This window comes from Triticum dicoccoides, chromosome 4B, assembly GCF_002162155.2.
Source record: "Triticum dicoccoides isolate Atlit2015 ecotype Zavitan chromosome 4B, WEW_v2.0, whole genome shotgun sequence".
Classification (NCBI taxonomy): Eukaryota; Viridiplantae; Streptophyta; class Magnoliopsida; order Poales; family Poaceae; genus Triticum; species Triticum dicoccoides.
This window is the reverse complement of record NC_041387.1, coordinates 25,262,625-25,282,833: the sequence shown is the minus strand read 5'-3', so window position 1 is coordinate 25,282,833 and position 20,209 is coordinate 25,262,625. Positions and strand designations below refer to the sequence as shown.

Here is a 20,209-nt window from a genome sequence, read left to right as displayed (position 1 = left end):
GAGGGACCAAGCAAAAGGTGCAAGCCATAAGGGACCATTAGACTAACATAGCAGAGAATGCGCTTGATAGCAGGCCATTGTGAATCATGAAGGGAGTGAAGGTACTGACAAATGTGATTAACCGCAAAGTAAATGTTGGTCTGATGAAACTTGTTGGGAAATGCAGTAGAAAAAAAACGTCCTATGATCAACCAGGAACACTATTAAGATGCAATGACAGTTTAGATCGGATAATGTGCGTGTGGGGGGTGGGCAACAATGGAGGTGGTGTTGCTTCGGCTAATGGTAGTGGTGTTGATGCTCGAGCCAATGATGATGGTGCCCGTGAAGATGGTGCCCATTCTTCAATGATTGTTGATGAAGATGATGCCCGTGATGCTATAGCCGATGGTGGTGGCGGCGATCTTTGCAAGAATAATGTTGTTTGATTTGATCATGGCCGGTTGTGCTTGATCATGTTGTATTTTGTCTGATTACACATTCGTAGGGACAAACTTGCTACCTCTTGATATTGCGCATGATTTTGGGGGTGAACCATTGATGCATACTTATTTTCTATGAGTTTTGTGCATTTGCATAAATTCTAGATCATGTAAATATTTGCCCGCAAATTTTTTTGGGTACCGAAAAGGCTCCGACGCGGAACAAATCATGTAAACTCGTACCGCAAAAAACGGTATGATAGGATCTGTTCCGACGGAGCCCTCGCAGGACCGCAATTTTTTTCTACCGACGGCTCATGTAACGAATTTGCGGGGCGGGCGGATAGCTCATTTGCTAAAATTGCTCTTATAAATGATTTTATAGCCCTTTCTGTGTAATCTTTTAATGCCAAAAAAATCGTTTAGGGTTGAATTAACCCTGGCTAGGCCATCCGGATACCAATCCTTTAAAAAGTATAGTTATTCCCGTCAAACCCATCCCCACCAGCCCAAATCTAGACAGAAAAACTCGCCCTCCTCCACTGCCGATGCTCTGCTTCTCCTTCCTCCACTGTCTATGCTCTGCTTCTCCTTGAGTGCCGATGCTCTGCTTCTCCTTCACCGCCATTGCTCGGCCCTCGCTCCTCCTTCTCTGCCGCGACCAAGGCTCGATCTTCTCATGCAAATCCTCAGGATGAAGGTCCTCTTCTTCTTTCTGCTCCTCCTCGCGGCTGGACACCGATGTGCGGCCGTGGCCAGTTCAGAGGATGCGGCATACATGCATCTTCTGGCGGCGGCGACGGGGGCTGACGGCACGCTCGGCTGGAAGGCCGGGACCGACCCTTGCGACGGCGGATGGGCGGGGGTCCGGTGCGAGCTCGGCAGGGTGACCGGCATTTCCGTGAGAGCCAAAGGGCTCGCCGGCTCGGTGCCCGACGCGGCCAATGGCTCCCTCTCGGCCCTCGAAGATCTCGACCTCGGCAACAACAAGGTCTCCGGCCGCCTTCCAATCTTGCTGCTGCCTCAGCTGACATACCTTTGGCTTGACGGCAACCTCTTCACGAGCATGCCGGAGACATTCTTCAGCGGCATGCCGCTCCTTCAGGTGTTCAACCTGACCGACAACCCCATCAGTGCATGGACACTGCCTGATGATCGCCGTTCGCTGAGGTCGCTCCACGTCCTCGAAGCTAGCAACGCGGGCATCGTCGGCTCATTGGATGTCATTTTCACCAACACCACCGCCGGCTTCCCCTTCCCATCACTGGACGCCGTTTGCTTCGCCGGCAATCGAATGGTCGGAACACCGCCGGACATGAGAGGCGGCGTGATCACAAAGCTTGACCTCAGCAAAAATCTATTCAGCGGGCCGATAAGCTTCATCTCCGGCGTTGCGTCATCAATTCAGCACCTCAAGCTCAGCCACAATGAGTTCTCCGGCGAGCTGCCCGACTTCACCGACTTCGCGTGGCTGGGCCTCCTCTCCTTGGACCACAACAAAATCACCGGCGTGGTTCCTGCATCGCTTCCCCAGCTCTCGAGGATCACCGCCGTCAACCTGGCTGGAAACCTGCTGCAGGGGCCGCTGCCGGAGTTCGGCAAGTATGTGGTCACCGACCTTGCGGAAGCGGCGGCCGTAGGAAGTTTCTGCCGCCTCGACCGGGGACCGTGCGATCCGGAGGTGACGGCTCTTCTATCCATCGCTGGCGCGCTGGCCTTCCCGCTGATCATCGCCCGGAGCTGGCTGAGGAACGACGCGTGTGCCGGCTGGATTGGAGTGCACTGCGACAGCCAACGCAGAGTCACCGGTATCAACCTGTCCCGGCTCGGGCTCAACGGCAGCTTGAACTCGGCGTTCGGCTCACTGCTTTGGCTTCAAGTGATCAGCATGTCAGGCAATAACCTCCGAGGAGAGATCCCGGAGTCGGTGGCGCGGCTGCCGTCTCTGCGCGTTCTCGATGTTGCCGACAAGGCGACAACAAGCTCGAAGGCACGGTGCCAACGTTGAGCAGCAGTGTTGCCGTGTGGGCTGAAGGCAACCCCGAGCTGAAGCTCTCCGGCAGCTCCGTCTCCACGCCGAGCATCTCCGGCGTCTTCGTCTCTACTATGGTAGCTCTACTTGCATCGTTCGCCGTCTTCCTTGTCTAGCACGCCTGTTCTTTCATGGATGTTCATCCAGACCAATGTAGCTCTACTGTCGTGACTCTGCTCGGAACATTTGGTGTCTAGCACGCCTGTTCTTTCATGGATGTTCATCCAGACCAATGTAGCTCTACTGTCGTGACTCTGCTCGGAACATTTGGTGTTTCAGGCATTGAACATCTGCCGAGTCTCATCACCAGTTATATTCTGATTTTCATGGAGCTAGGATATTTGAAAGTAACCATCATATTGGTCAAGCTAGTTTAATGCCCAGCATCGCCTTAAACTTGCTTTCCAATGCACTTTGATTTCGCCTGTCTCGACTAAAAGCATACCCATGCACTTCTTCTCCTTTCAGTTTTTCCTCGCTCTCTTGGATTTGTCTCACTTGACAACCCATTGGTCCCGAGTTTTGCCCCGCGGAGCAAGCAAATAGGAAGATCAGAGGAAAATGATTGCAATGCCTGTTAAATGAAGGGATTATGCATATGTTTAGTAATGAGTGGAATAAGACAACTTTGCGCGGATAGTATCGCTTTTTTTCACACAAAAATCGACCCAGTTTGCTCCATGAACATGCATTCATGCTTCCAGAAATGTGCGCATGAAAATACTATAGGAAGCTAGCATGCTCGAATAGATGCTGAGAGCCATTCTAAATTTTACACAGCACCGTGCAGATTTTTCGGAAAGAAAATACAGTAGACATAAGAACACAATTTTCTCACCAATTCCTGCAGCAATAAAGTGAGACCAATGACCTCTTAGATTAGGATTAGCATGCTCCATCCATGTCTTAGTTGATTCAAGATATGTTGCACCTGTAGCAAATGAACCAGTAGCACCTGGACTAATTCCTCTGTAAAAACCACTGCAGATAGGTCAACAGAACAGGACATCAAATATAGAAGGTCAGGAATGCCAAGTTTATCAAGATTACTGCTAATGCTGTGAACAAGTTCAATCAGTTGGCCATTCTTAACATCAGCAAAGGCTCAGGCAGTATGAATTTCCCTTGATTCTGACAAAACCTGATACTAAAGTGTTTCAGGTTTCTAATATTTTATAAATACAAAGCAGAGAGGGGCCAAACTGTTCTGACCATCTGAAAAACATTCTTCTGAATGTGTTCAGGACAAGTCAAGAAAGATAAGGGAATCCATGTGTCAAAGACCATTCAATAAAACAGCAAATCCTACTACAGTTCAGGCCAATGTGAAGTGAACAAAATTTTTTAGGAAACGATTTCACACTTTTAGCCCGTCATTATAGCTTGACTCTGAAGCTTTGTATTCTGGGAGTCAATTGGATGCATCATGCCTTATCCAAACGCGTCTGCAATTGCTCCCCATACAAATTACTTCCATAATGCAGAATAAAATTTATTTCAGTAACCGTGTAGTGCACTTTTTTTTGGAACTTTATGTTGCCCAGTTGCTGTAAACTCTTACAAATTATCACATAGTCTACTGTTGAAGTGCAGCTAGATTTTGGTGAATATGAACCATCATAAAAATCTGTAGTAGCTACTATAGTGAAAAAATACAACCAATCTTCTTTGCACTCTTATATATGTTAGCAAGCCCTTTTATTCTACTTAAAGTCAAAACTGAGCACATCATCAAGTTGTGTATTTTTATTTTTTTCAAGTACCTGCACAAAGAGACACACAGGGAAAATATGGCTTGAGAGCAACAAAAGATCAAATGAAGCCCTTGTCCATGTCCAGAACTAGTTATATTGAATTTTGATGCTTCACCTAGGCGTTTACTGCATGAAGAAAAATAATCATGAAGGGTAGCTGCCAAGAATTTTAGATGAAAAATTCATACTTTTTAACAAATTCATAACCAGTTTTCTGCTGCACGACATCATATAAAAACTAAGAATAAAGAAAATGAAATGCTTAGAAAATTTCATACAGCAAACTGATCTTCTCTGCACTGGATATATGCATTCCAGGCTCAGATATACTGCCACCACGCAAAAATCAGGGCAAAACAAACTAATTCACCAACAAATTTGGTCAAACTTGGTATAGTCGGGGTCATCCTACTTCCCAGATTAAGGTACAACTGAGCTTTGTACAAAGAACGTGCATACACTTCTGTTTCACAGTAACTTGTTCTGCATAGGCATGAAGGAGCAACTTACAGTGTGCGGGTTGTGCAGCTTCTCATTCACCTGCTTTTCATGCTGAAACCACAAGAGGCTCAAGTTAAAACACAGGAGGATATGTAGCAGATGTAGCCATCCTTTTTTTTTTCTACATCGCAAGCTAGGTTCCAAAAATCGAACAAAAACAGTCCTCTGATGCAGATGCACCACCTTGGATCAGCTCGGCACAAGCGCATGATTCGCCTGCATAGGCTGTAGTTGCATATGAGCATATATTTGGTGCAAGTCGAGGCCTCCTCTAAGCCACATCATCAACACTCTTATACACCTAAACAAACAATCAAAGGATCATTTACTGCAACTGAAATATCACTTGTTCAAATTTTGGATAAGCGAACATAAAATAATAAAAGAGCTCCAAATGCAGGTGGATAAGGCAAGATCATTTACTGCAACTAAAATATTCACCGATTCCAATGGTGATGGCCATATGACTGAACCAGCAAGGTTTGCAATAAGAAAAGGCTGACATCGCCAAGGGGAGTAACCATGACTTCCGAAACACATGAAGTTATTTCTTTTTGAGAACTGCATTGAGAAGATGCATCCATGGTCTATCTACTTACTATTGACCAATAGCAAAGCAAAAGAACACCTTGCTTCGGTCATGCATTGTAGATTTTGTAAATAGCTGTGCTGCTAACCAAGCCCTATCTAAGAATCAAGAAACCACGGTTTTACCTAAGGAAGAGCATGAGAATTACTTGTTCAGAATTTTGGATAGAGTTTTACTGTCAAGTTCAATGGTTTGGATGAAACCTTGGGTAGAGCAACAACCAGTCATAAATGCCAAAAGAGCAGGATGAGAACCCATGATGACCTTGGACTGCCTGGAAGAACCCATCCCGACCATGGACTTGCTTCCCACTGGCCTGCTCTGCGGGTGATTTGAGCTTGTTTCGTGCATCCACCACTGTTTCGCTGGGCGATGGAAAGCTTACGCCTTTTTGGCTCTGCTCTGATAGACCTTGCTCCAAAGCTTTTCAATCTGACGAAGAAGGAAGAGCCTGACGGTTGCAGCTGCCCTCTCGGATGACAGATGGATGAAGGGCCTTCAGCGTATCAACTCTTCTGACGAGATCGATTCCTTCGTGGATCTTTGAATCGTGGACCGGGGCAGCCAACATGACGACAAATGCGCCCTATGCGATCAGATTATCGAATCTGCAGCTCACCCTCTTTTGTCAATGCCCTTTCATCGCTGAAATGTGGTTCAAACTTGGCGCTTCAAATCCAGCTATCCAACAAGTAAACATCACATCCTTCAACTCCATTGGCAAGTGGTGGCCGCACCTTGCTGGAGGGCCAAAGAACACGGCTGTTACAGGGGCATATTTTGCTTGGCACATCTGGAACGAAAGGAACAGAGGTATCTTCACAAACACGGCCTCATGCCCAGTCTCTGTTGGTGGTGGTGTTGTCAATGATCTGCAGCTCATCTGGCTGAATGTAGTAGAACCTTAGCTGAACATCCATGTACAGGCAGCGCCTGGGGTGACTGCTTCTTCGTTTTCCTTTGCTTCCTCCCTCTCTTTCTCCATTGTGTTCTCCTCTTGTACATTCATAATCTATAACAAAGGCAGAGCGCCTGCCATTTTCCCTCGGAAAATATATAATATGCTAACTAAATGTTGTAAAGTTCATTCCATTGTGCTGGTCTGCGGAAAAAATGAGCAAAAAATATTTAAACACTTAACATAGCATGTATCACTTGATGTGGTCAAGAAATCAACATGTTTTCACTGCCTGGAGAAATAAAAACAACCAGAAACTTTGCGCACTATCTTGACTGAATGACATGGATATTAAAGAGGAAAATCATGAACTGCAACTGCTTAGAATCTATCACAACTCTTCTAAAAAATTAGATGACAAAAATCAAAATACATAACCATTTCATATACAGATGCACCATTTACACAAAAAGGAAGTTGCTGGGCGGCCAAGTGAAATTAGGTTAAGCACCAATTAATTCACCTCACGAGTTTCTCAAATTTGGTGCATCTTGGTCATCCTACAGTGAATGCAACATTACCATACTATTTGTACAACCTATAACCATGGAGTACTCTGCTAGCTTTTTCTTTAGAGCTCCAGCATTGTTTCAGGATGACAACAATATACAATCTCTCTCACATGGAACAAATGCTACAAAATCAGAGTGTAACTAACCCTTCAACTACAAAAGCAGAAAAAAAAACAGTGCCATGACCAATACATCTAAAAGAACTTCGGGAATAATGTATTCCCGTAACAGTTGATCTAGAACAAAACAAATATTGTTGTTGTAAATCTATGGTGAAGTAGTAAATCGTAATAATCGTAAATCTGAACAAAGAACCAAATGAGCAATTTTTAACAAGCAAGCACAAAGGTGGACGTAAATTTCCATGATACATTAAAGGGATGAGGAAAATTACCTTGACTCAGGACTAATATTCCAGATATTTGAATGACCCTAAGTATGAAATTTAGACCATATGCTGCTGAGGTTAGAGCACTACCTGTTCCGTTTCTGGCACAAAAACAAATTGAACTCAGCCTGCAGTTAAACACCGCAGAATAAGACTTCGGAATAAGATCAATAATTTGCGCATGTTGTACAAAGAAATCTATAGCTGAAGCAGGAGATTTGTGAAAAATTAACATGCTGTTAAAGTAATACAAAAAACAAACTCATAACCTGTGGTGAACATAGCTACATAATGCAGTGGTGCTGATTCAGCATAAAAGATGATATGTCTAATTCACTGGTGTATTATAGCTGAATACATTACATGTGAACCCAACAGGAATAAAAAATTAAATTAAATTCCTATATATTAATTTAGGCTATGGTGATAGAGGAACATTTGGACATATTCACTGTAGGCTTCTCATTCTATCAGAATTCAGAAAGTTTAGCCCCGTTCATGGATCTGAAAAGTATGAAATTACAACCATTTCAAACCCATAGCTGCCATATAACACGTAATCACATGAGAAAGAACCACCAACAGGAGGACCAAAGTGTTCAGAGTTCACAATGCATTTGCATACAACGTTTCAGAAGGTATAGTCGGTAGGTGGTTACCTGAACAAATGTGAAAAACCTTCACCACTGGGTAACACATCTCACAGATCAATCAAAACATCCTACAATCTATTTGTGAACCGCAAAGGACAGTCAAAAGCCTCAACTGAAGCAAGCAATTCTACAATCCAGGTCTGCACTGGAAGAAAGGAATCACCATCAACATAAGGAAGTGAAAAACATGGAATGGAGCAAGGTCGATAAAGTTACATCAATGCAGTTATACCTTGGCCAATCCGGCGTACATAGCGCTACCGACCATAGGAATAAATCAATGATTTTTTATTTTCCTTCATCTGCAACCAATGCCTTTTCAGCCCATTCTCTCTTGGTAGCCAGGATGAAGCACTACAACTTTTTTCGGTTCCGACAAATATCCTCATTACCGTCACTTTGTACTGGGTGATCCACGATAGGAAAAATTAGAGAATGACCAGGATTATCTATTAGTATAGCCTTGGAAGAGTAATTGTACACCAAATCATGTGCGGTCTTACTAACAATATCAGAACCACACCTCCAAGGTGTACTGTCAGATTATTGACAATGGGGCCTGGCACAGCTGCAGAGCTTGACGGAATACAAAAGTTACTACTAACTTTGCCTCCTAACTTTGTCACCCTGCAGAGAAACCCAGGCCCTGCGTTACTGGAAAAAACTACTCTTGCCCAGAAGATTAAGTCTCCAAAGTTCAAACTACTCAGCCATCAGAGAAGGGACTGTATTTGAGTTATTCTAGTCCAGTCTCCAGTGTCTACCAGTCCAATGTTCATAAATCATAAAACTATTATATTTGAGTGTTTATGAATGGGAGAACTGTTCTATTCCATTTTTATGGAAGTTAAATGCTTGTTTGTGGAGATCGAAGGACCCATATCATACTGGATGCAATGGTGCACGCCGCTTACTAGTAGCCCTGAAATAGCTAAACCTGTAGTTAACAGTATATACCTGCACTTCAAGCATATATGAGGGCTGAATTGTTTCTATTATACAGCAAATTGGCGGACTGCAGACTGTCAGTGATTGCCCAGACCTGCAAAAAAGCATTTCAGCACAGTAAGCAGACTGCTTAAACATATTCAGCTCCAACCTCATTTTGACATTCAAAGCATTAGGCATATACATATGGAGATGGTGTGTGTCACAAAACAAAAGGGGCTAAAATTCTCAACGTGGCTTATGTGGATGTACACCTTTTTATTTATATAAATAATAACAAAGCTGTATATTAATCATTTAACTGAGAGCCTCAGTGAAATCTGAACTTCTTATTTCCTCACCTCAGCTAAGTACACCCACATATAGAAGAACGAGAAAGTGGAACCAACTATTTAATCTGCAGCTGCTTCTTAATTCTACAGACAAACTTTCTCGCAAAATAATGAGATGAATCTACATAGTGAACTTTCTCAATTCCACAGATGAATCTACTAGGAGGCGAGGTCCAGAGGAGGCCGGGAGTTGCTGGTCTGTTTCATTCCGAAGCAGAGGAAGGAAGAAGAAGCCAGCGCCCGGTGGAAGTGGCGGGTGGGGAGCGTCGGCAGCCCGGACGAGCCGTCTTCCTCTCTAGTTCCGGCCTCCTCCCCAGCCTGCTCCAACCCTTACTCTGCAGCTCCACCCTATCGAGATGGGAGCGCCGCCTGGAGCTCAGCCTTTCCCCCGTCGCTGGCTTCTCCTCCACCCCGCGACGCCTGTCCCTCCTGCAGCTCCGGCCTCGCTACTCCTTCCCCCACCGCCGACGGCCGACCTCCTGACCCTCCCCTGCTGCTCCACCCCCAGCGTGTCCCAGGGCGAGGATCTGCGCCCAATCCGGAACCACGGCGCGGGGGAGTCGTCAGGTTGGGGGGGACGTCGACGAGCACGGCTGCCGCTGAACGCCGAGAGTGAGAGAAGAGGCGACGGGGAAGAAGAGGAGTAATATCTGGGACGAGAAAATCGGCTATATGCCACTTTCAATATTGGGCTTCGCAAAACTGCCACTCTCAACATTGGCTTCGCAAAAATGCCATCCAGCCCGTGTGCATTTTGATTATCATGCCATTTCCTCTTTTCCATTGCTTTTCTTTTTCTTTTCCCATTTTCTAGCACCTGAAAGGACCAAAATACCCCTAGGCTGTTTCAACCTTATCTGATGCGTGTGTGGTTGGGTCGGATTGCTCTGACCTCTGAGGTGCTCGTCCTTGTCTCCGCCATAGCCCGCCGCCGTAGCTTACTGATGCCAGTGCGAGCCACAGCAGCTCACCGCCCTGGCTCCCCCACGCCTGCGCCAACAACCGCAGCTCGCCGCAGCCCGCCGTTGGTAGCCCAAGCCTGCGCGCGCCGGCGGAGCTCGCCGTCGCCTCGCTTATGCCTGCTCGAGCTCTCGTAGCTCGTCGACGGTGCTCGTCCAAGTCTGCACGAGCGGGCATAGCTCGTCCTCGCCTCTCTGATGCCTGCGCGAGCCGCCGCAGCTCGCCGCCCAGGCCCTGCGCGAGCAACCCCAGCTCGCCCTCGCCTGCGTGCTGGCGGAGCTCGCCGCACGGCATCCTAGACAGGTGCGCCAGCGACTTCGTGTCCCTGAACACCAGCACCATGGCAACATCAACTGGAGGCCCTTTTGATGGTCCGTGAGGAGGAGACGAACGCGTGTGCAGGTGCTGAAAATGTAGAATGCAAGCAACCTGTAAGTCATGTTTGATGTACGCATTTACTTGTTCTTGGATTGCAATTTGGAAATTACATTAAGAATAGCATGTCACATTTAGTTTCATGGCCTCGATCAACTGAGCAACAATACAAGAAAGAAATGCCACAAATTTCAGTCTATAAGCTACTTGCTGCAACCCGTTCTGCTGCACTTGTTGTAGCTTGTTCAAGGACAGGAAATGGAATTGTAGCGTGTAGTGGCAAAAACATGTAGACCTCAAATTTTAGTATATTGGCAAAGGAGATACATGTAAACACTACAACCATGATTCAGAGATTAATGCACGGGAGAAGTTAGTAGATCAGAAAATCAAGAGGCACACGAACAAATCATAAGGAGAAGCTAGCTAGTGCTAGTAGTTCTTCTAGTGTCTCATAGTACAAGGGGAAAAGCAGTGCGTCCTCGCTCCTCTGTTCTAGAGAAGAAGCCAGATAAGCATGCCACACAGATCCACTAGATGTTTCAGAGAGTAACTGAGTGAGTGCACACTGTTGAAAAAACAAGAAAAGAAGAAATACAACAGAAGCTCACTGACTTTGACCATCCTTGGCAATGTATCAGTTTATTAACTTACTGATGGCCTTTGCCTACATCATAGATTAATCTGAACCGAGTTCACATCTCACAAAATAAAACAACAATTCATAGATAAAACTGAAATGAGTTCACAGCTCAAAAAATATAGCTCACGGCTCACGGAAATTGGAGAAACTGAGTTCACATAGAAGAAAACTACTTGTGAGTTCACATCTCAAATAACTGTAACATCAATTGCATAGAGATCATTCATCCAATCTGTAGCTTCCTCTTTGGAGTCAACTTCTTTGCTGGAGCTGCAGTGGGCATCCTCTCTGGAGTAGTTGTTGTGCCTTGTGAAGAAGTACCCTCTCCCAGCAAGAAAGCAAGGCGGCTGCACATATATGTGTTATCACAATGAGATGAATATTTTGCTTCTCATTTTTATATTATTCAACACAGAGATATTTGTCGTTGTTGATTACCTTCTAGTGACCATGCCTGGGCTGTCTTGTAGTATTTGTTCTCTAGTTGGCCTTTGCGGAGTGCTAGGTTCAGTTGGCCTAGCTTTTGTAACGTTCTTTCTAGGCTTCCTCTTCCTGCAAATTAGACAAAGATATATTTTACCATGAGGTGATAATTTAAGCTTTGATATATAGAAAGAAAAAACACTTGCCTCTTTTTGGTTCCATTCAGTGGGCACTTGTAACTAGCTTGCCTATGACCCTTTTCACCACATTTCTTGCAAGTCACTGGGCCTCTAATCATTTTCTTCCCCTTAGAATTCGTTGGAGCAGTGCTACCATCATTGGAGCCGTCATTGACACCATCATTGGCGCCTTTCTTCTTGTGGCCACCTTCAAGACACCCTTTGATCCTCAATTTTCTGTTCCTTCCTTTATTTCTTTTTGCAAGTGGTGCCCCCACGGCAAATGGCAGCTCCACTCGTGGCCACTGTGATTTATCTGTCATTGGCTGAATCTCTCTCCCGTAAGCCGCCTTGAATCTGTCCACAGAGTAGTACTCGTGCACAAACTGCTCAAAGTCTACTCTCTTTTGTGAGGTCACAAATGCCAAGACATGTTGACAAGGCTTACCAGTGTGCTGCCATTCAAGACAAGTACATGTTTGCTGATTTAGCTTCACAATATGCCTTTCACAATTCTTGCTATTGTCCCACACCTCTGCACTCCAATTGGCAGATTTCACAACTTTCAAATGCCCCAAACCTCTTGTATTTGCCCTCAGCTGAACCATAATTGCCGACAGTATCCGTCCAGATAGAAGTCTTTCTCCAATCCTTCTCCTCTTCCTCCACAAAAGCATGATCATCTCTCTAATCTTGTCAGCTAGTTCAGCAACAAGTAAGTCCTTAATGTCCCGGATCCAATTGTTAAAAACTTCTGCTACGTTATTAGTGATGTAGTCACACTTGATATCTGGATTGAAGACACACCTCATCCACTTGAGAGTATGGTATTGACTTAGCCAGTTCCATACTTCATTTGATTCTTTAATAATTTTTGCCATATGTTCTGTGAACACCTCTTCCCTATAAGCCCTTGCTGCCGGATACATCCTTCCAAACCCATGGAACCTTTTCACAAAATTCTTCATAAGATGGTAAAAACATTCCCTTTGTTCAGCATTCGGGAACACATTCTTCACCGCATTCTCCAAGCCTTTGCACGCATCTGTGCACACCACACTTCAGATTTCTACTATTTGTAATCATCCTCTAGTTCCTCAAACATAATTTACTACTTCCCTTCGTAATTAAGTTTACATTATGAACACTGCTTCTGTTGTAAATTGACAGCCTATCACTGCCACCAGGATAACAATGAATAAACTACCTTTGTTTAATTAATGCTTACATTATGAGCGCTACTTCTGTTGTAAATTCTTCTCAATAAGATGGTATATCATCATTCGGATTTATACATCAATGGTTATCAACAGGGAGTAGATCAGGGATGATGAATGTGCTTCCCACAGATTCCATACGTCACATGAGGAGCTTTGTTGAACTGGAGTCAAACGAACAAACCAAGGGAAAGGTAAAACGTAATACCATCCAGAAAGATTGGGTTCCATGTCGCCACTGCGGTACTGGGTGATGGGCAGCACACGAAGCCGAGGACATCGGCGGCGCGCAACGCCGAGGAGATTGGCGGCACGCGGCGTTGAGGCAATCAGCGGCGTCGCGACCCAGGAGATGGGGGCAGCGTCCAGCGATTGACCCAAGAAGTCCTGGCGACCAGGGATGCGGCAAGCACGGTATTCACGGCGGGCAGCACGCACTCGTCCGCTTCAAGTGCTGATCTGATGCCAAAGTACGTGAAGATAGCTACAGGGGTACTTCGGTCCTTTCAGGTGCCAGAAAATAGAAAATAAAAATAAAAGCAATGAAAAAAGATAAAATGGCATGGTAATCAAAGTGCATACGAACTGGGTGGCATTTTTGCGAAGTCAATGTTGAGAGTGGCAGTTTTGCGAAGCCCGATATTGAAAGTGGCAAATAGCCGATTTTCTCTATCTGGGACAAGGCCGTACCGTCTCATTCGTGAGACCCCTCCCGTGATGTTTTTTTGAAAGCAAAGCAAAGCTTTATAGATTACCGGTGTGTAGGCAAATCGCCCAACACACGAGCAGCCACTAAGGGCGGTACATCATTCTCCCAGTGCATACACATATCAGGTAAACACATACGGCCGATTTGGCCCAGCTCATGTGCTACATTGTTCTCGCTCCGTTTGCGTTCTCGCTCCGTTTGCATACTCGTACACTATGTTTAGCAAACCAGAGTTTTAACTGTAGCTTGATATCTTCAAAGATGACAACATACGGCGAGGAATCGATCTTTTGAACGTAAGCGCCTCCACCAGCAGTTGACTGTCAGTCTCAAAAGTAGCCCGAACCACGCCAATATCAGCTGCAAGGGCGATTGCTCCAGCCATAGCCTGAACTTCCGCTCCGAAGGCATCTGTTGTCTGCTCCTGTCGTCCTGCACGAGCCGCAATGACTTGTCCTTCCGAGTCGCGAACCACAGCGCCCCACCCACAGAAGTTACTATCAGGCACAAAGGCTCCGTCAATGTTAATTTTGAGCTCCTCCGGATTAGGTGCCCGCCATTTCCCTTCGTGTATTATCTTCTTCTTGGTGACAAATCGGTCTGCATACTCCATGGCACTACACCTTACTCTCCGGATAGTTTCAGTGAGCTCCGGCGCCAACTCTCCCTCCCTGATCTTGTTCCTAATATTCCACCACTGCCACCATAGTGTGATGATTAGCACCCGTTTAGTTTCAGAGAAACCCCACAAGGCGTCCAGCATATCATGCACACTAGTGAAAGCTTCCAACCGGCTCCTTTCCTCTTCCAGCCCCAGCTCCCTCCAGGCGTGCTTGACATGCTTACATTTAATGCACAAATGCGCCCCATCCTCCTCGGCTCTACCACAGAAAAAACATTTTGACTGATCAAGCTTGAGGCCCCTCCTCATCAAGTTTGCACATACAGCCAGCGACTCATGTCGCATCCTCCATACAAACATCTGAAGCTTCCGAGGGCATGGCATTTTCCAAATCCTTTTCCAAGATTGATCGGCAACTGCATCCAGGCTGCCCTCGCCTGCTGAGCTCGCTCCCGGTGCCCCATTCTGCTGTTGCTTTTGGAGTTCCACATGCAGCTTATAGGCGCTTTTTACCGAATGGTTACCTTTATTGTCAAAATGCCAAGCAATGAAGTTGTCGACACCTTGCCGTAGGGGAATTTGTAGGATCTGTCGGGCATCTACCTCACAGAAAGTGTCCCACACTAATTCTTCATCCCACCGTCCGGTGACCGGGCTTATAAGCTCATCGACCCTAGTCAGCAGGCTCGGCCCCCTTGGTGTAATGACTCACCTCGACCATGCCCTTGGCAGCCACGGGTCATTCCAAATATTCACTGAAACTCCATCCCCAATGTGCCAAATATAACCTTGCTTGACCAGATTGATCCCATGCAATATGCTACGCCAAGCATATGAGATGCCATCATGCGCTACTGCTTCGAGCGCAGAACTGTTCGGATAGTACCGGGCTTTAGTATCCGAGCACACAAGCTGTCTGGGTTTTGGATCAATCTCCATCCCTGCCTCGATAGCATAGCTATATTGAAACTGTGCATCTCTCTGAACCCTAAACCTCCCATAGCTTTTGGCTGTGTAAGTTTGTCCCAACTTAACTAGTGCATCGGGTTTTGTTTGTCCTGTTGACTCCACCAGAACTTGCCCAACAATGTGTTCAGCTCCGGGCAGAAGGTTTTTGTGAGGTCAAAGCAAGACATTGTGTACGTGGGAATCGCCTGTGCTACCCCTTTAACAAGCACCTCCTTGCTCTCCTTTGCCAAGAGCCTTTCTTGCCATCCATAAACCCTCCCACACATGTTCTTCTTTATGTATGCAAAGGTTTTCTTCCTAGAGCGGCCGACATGCACCGGGAGCCCGAGGTACTTCTCATTCCAGTTTTCACTCCGTATGTTAAGTGCATTCTTGATGTTATCCTTAACTCCATCCTCCGTATTGGGGCTAAACATGAGAGCTGATTTCTCGACGTTGATACACTGGCCCGAACATTCCTCATAGAGGTTGAGTATGTCACGTAGTGCCTCGGCTTCCTGTTGCTTCGCTTTCATCAACAACATAGAGTCATCCGCAAAGAACAGATGGGATACGCATGGTGCTCTCGGGCATACCTTGATTCCATTGATCCTCCCTCTCTATTCCGCATCGTTGAGTAGGGCAGACAGACCCTCCGCACAAATCACAAACAGGTACGGTGATGCCGGATCCCCCTGGCGCAGTCCTCTCGATGGGCAAAATTGATGTGTCAACTCCCCGTTCACTTTAACCTGGTACCGGACCGTCCTGACACACTTCATTATTAGGTCAACCCACTCCTTCCTAAAACCCAACCTGCACATCATCGCCTCAAGGAAACACCATTCTACCCGATCGTATGCTTTGCTCATATCAGCCTTCACCGCCGTGTATCCATCCTTCCCTGACTTCTTATTCATGACATAGTGAGTGAGCTCGTATGCGATGAGCACGTTGTCCGTTATCAATCTTCCCGGAACAAATGCGCTTTGGTTGTCAGAAATAAGCGATGGAAGGATCATCTTAAGCCGGTTGGATATCACCTTAGAGACTAGCTTGTATAAAACGTTGCATAGACTGATCGGTCGGAGATCCTTTATTCTCTGTGGGTTCTTTACCTTGGGGATGAGGACCACATGGGTATCATTCCACCCCTCAGGCATGTCTCCTCCATTAACCACTCGCAACACCTCCTCTACGATCTGATCCCCCATGAAATGCCAGTGCCTTTTGAACACAATCGATGGCATGCCATCCGGTCCCGGGGCCTTCAAGTCTCCAATATGATCTAGTGCCGCTTTAACCTCCTCGCGAGTGAAAGCAGCCAATAAGACATCGTTCATGGCCTCAGTAACCCGAGGCTGTACTTTTTCAAGTAGCTCCGGCAACCATTGAGGATTAGATGAAGCAGAGAATAGTTCCTGAAAAAATGAGCACACATAGTTAGTCATCTCCTCTCCTTCCTTCACAACCGACCCGTCCTCCTTCCTCAACTCCTTAATTCTGTTTGTTTTCTTCCTCGCCGAGGCTACAGACTCCAGATACTTTATATTCCTATTGTCATCCTTAAGCCACCACATATGGGCCCTTTGTTTCAGCTGGGTATGCTTCTTCTCCTCCAGCTCCTCAACTAGACACCGTAGCCTTGCTTCTTCCTTAATTTTATGGTCCGTCACTGCCGTCCGCATACAACCTTCTAGCTCCTTTTTCTCCCTTTTTAACCTACCTTCCAACTCCCCAACCACATTTTTGCTCCATGTGGAGGTATCTCCCGCCACCTTTTGAAGTGCCACACTCACCGTACCATCCCCCATCTCCTTGCTCCTCTCCCAAGCTGCACGCACCACCTCCTCACACCCTTCCTCCTGCAGCCATCTCGCTTCAAACCGAAAGCTCCCGTCCCCTCTCCTCCATTCCTTATCAGGGCCTTCCGTATCAACAATTATTGGCCGATGGTTAGAGTGTCTGGGAGGGCCATTAATCACTGTATAAGCCGGGAACTGCTCGCACCACTCCTCATTCGAGGTGGCCCTGTCCAATCTCTCACAAATATATGTTCTTAGTTCCTTATTATGGTTCCTCCAAGTGAAAATGTCCCCCTCAAAACCAATATCACGTAGCTCGCAGAATTGTAGCGCCTCCCTGAAGCCATCCAAGTAGTGTTGCGGCCGGGCTACCCCTCCTGCTTTCTCCAAACTTGTTAAGATCTCGTTAAAGTCACCCAGGCAAAGCCAAGGGCGTCCATCTTGGTGTTGCTGTTTTAAGAGGCGCATCAATCGCCATGTTTCTTTCTTCCTGTCCATCTCTGACTCGCCATACACTCCAGTAAGCCTCCAGACCAAACCGTCATCCCTCCTTACATCAACGTCAATGTGCCTTCTCCCGAACGATCTCAACGTAACATCCACCTCCTTCCTCCAAAACATTGCCACCCCTCTACTCCTCCCCTCCCCCTTCCAAGAGCACATTTGGGTGAGCCCTAAAAGCCATCGAAAACGGTTCAACTCCTTGTCCTCCAACCTAGTCTCACACAGAAATAGTACGTCGGGCTCCTCCACTCTTCCCAGCTCGAGAAGAGAACGAACTGCCGGGCCGTTCCCGAGCCCCCGGCAGTTCCAACTTACAATTTTCATTGGGCCCGGCGGGGCTGCTGTGGCAGCCCGGCCGATATATTGGTGGTTGTAACTCCCTCCTGCTGATCTTCCTCCATCAACATCTGCTCCCCTTCTGACAGTCCACTTTCATCCTGTTTAGCCTTTTTCACATTGGCCGTGGCGTCAACATTCATATCCACTCCTACTCTTTTGCCCAATTCAACTCCCAGCTTCTCATGCTGCTCAGCTCTGGTTATGCGTGGTTTACGCCTGAACTTTTTGCCTCCATTGCCCTTGCCGTCCTTCTCAGCAGCTCCTGCAACCTACTTTTGCTCTACCCCTTCCAGCGTCCCCCCCTTACTTTCCTCCCCAGACCGTCTCCCGCCAACTGCATGCACCTCTTCCCTCTCAGGTTTGTTGCTCCCCTGACTCTCCTCCACAGATCGTCTCCCGCCTACTGCATGCATCTCTTCCCTCTCAGATTCACTGCCTACCTTGCCCAGCGCTTCTTGAGCATCATTGTTCGGTCCAAACGTGAGTTGCTTGACTGTTTTGTTCTTCACCGAGTCAACCCTCTCTCCCTTCTCATTGATTTTAACTGGGCTATTGACCTCCATCTCCTCTCCTACCTCACCATCATCAGTGTTCTTGGATGAAGTCTGACTCTTCCTCCAGCTTGGCGCATCACTCCCGTACCACCAATGCCCCTCCCTAAGTTGTATTGTCTCTGCTCTCCTCCCCCTTGATTACTTCCACTTCCTCTCCCCGTGCTCTTCGATTTTGTGCCACTACTGCTCCGGCTGACCTGCCATAATGATCTTCCTCCATCCTCAACCCTTCTACTTCCTTGCTCAGCTCGCATCCAGGCCCCATATTGTGGTGCTTCCCCTGGTATTGGCTTAATGTTGCACTCTTTCTCGCCATGTCCAATGATACCACATGTATAACAAAAATCTGGTAGGTGTTCGTACTCGAATCGGCACCACAATAACTCCTTCTTCTTCTTCTTCTTATGTTTGGCTGCATCCTCCTCCTCTTCCACCTCCACCCCGTTCTCTCCCCTTTTCTTCTCCCTTTCAAAGATAAAGCCTCTCATTAACGATTCTGTAATGTCCAGCTTAACCTTCACCCGAAGAAATTTCCCCACGGCCTTCCGGTCTCGACCCATATCCACCTCAATGAGTTCGTTGAAATCCGCCCCAATATTTTCTCCGGTTGCTCTATTCATGTAACCAAGTGGTAGCCCAAAAACCCTAAACCACATGGGTATCAGGTTAAACTCATATTCATCTATCGTCTTTTCCGGATCAAATTTCTCCATCACAAGCAGTTCTTTGTCAAACCACCATGGCCCCTCTTCAAGGGCTCTCCTCCATCCCGAGGGCTGCTTGAACGTAAAGAGAAAAACATTTGTCCTCAATTCCTTGCAGTCTAGTCCCTTGATCGGACACCAGATTCTTCCTAGGGTTTGTCCCACAACACCTGTGTGGGTGAGTTCTCCGAGAATAATTTCCCCACCGCTTGAGGATCATCCGCCCCCAATCGACCTCCTTCCCCTTCTCTGCTTCCCCAATCTTTACTCCTTTCTTCTCCGCCGCCGACAGCTTTAGTCCCCTCATGAGCCCCTCTACATCCTCCATCGCCTCTTCCTTCCTTCCCTCCTGCACCGAACCCTAGGGAACCCTACCAGTAATCCCCAACTCACAGAAGGCTTATGGTGGATAGATGGGGTGGATTTGCACGACAACACGGGCGGCGCCTACAGATCAGCAGTCCTCCGGATCCAATCCTTGTAGGGATAAACCCTAACGAAGCCGCCGTCGCTTTCCAATCGCCGCTCCGTAACTTTCACGAACTGTCACCCTAAGGGACGGACGGACCCCTCCCGTGATGTTGACACATCAACTACCAAAATAATCAAACAAAAATTAGCCACCGAACCATATTTCGAAATGTATCGGTTCGGTTTACCCAAAACCCTAAATACCTTAATGTAACGCCCGGATAATTAAGCTACAGTAAATCCTCTACTAATAATGTCATGTCACCACTGTTAATGTTGCTAATCTCGCGTTGATTCAAAACCGATTCAAAATTCAAATTTTAAATGAAGTCAAACAATAAAAGTTTTCAAATGTCAAAACTAAAATGTTCTAAATGGGACAAATAATTCATAAGTAATAATGGTGGAGAAACCACATTTTCATAAAATATTTAGATGCACTAAAATAAATAAATAGTGCCTATGACAATTAATTAAATACCTTTTATCTATATCTATATCTATTACCTACTAATAAAGCATGGTGCGTTTTTCCATTTTTTATCCATTCACCGACGTAAAGTTTTTTCTATCCAAGGTGGTACTAAATTTTTGTGCATCCGTCTGCTATAAAAGGAAAAAACAATTTTCATACATGGGTCGCGCGCGTTGTGGTCTGGCGAAGCCA

General features: G+C 46.4%; 1 long non-coding RNA gene across 9 annotated transcripts; it reads right to left on the bottom strand.

The window, feature by feature from the left end:
* Nucleotides 1-796: 796 nt before the first annotated feature.
* Nucleotides 797-9,768, bottom strand: LOC119294722. 9 transcript variants are annotated; one of them, XR_005143529.1, is made up of 11 exons: nt 8,767-9,768; nt 8,317-8,436; nt 8,042-8,213; nt 7,816-7,954; nt 7,163-7,284; nt 5,447-6,400; nt 4,893-5,010; nt 4,719-4,760; nt 4,218-4,334; nt 3,293-3,435; nt 797-3,028 (listed from the first exon to the last, which is right to left on the bottom strand). It is a non-coding gene; the product is annotated as an uncharacterized LOC119294722 (long non-coding RNA). The 9 variants fall into 9 exon arrangements; XR_005143527.1 differs by having other exon boundaries at nt 8,333-8,436; XR_005143528.1 differs by having other exon boundaries at nt 5,424-6,400; nt 8,042-8,436.
* Nucleotides 9,769-20,209: the final 10,441 nt, after the last annotated feature.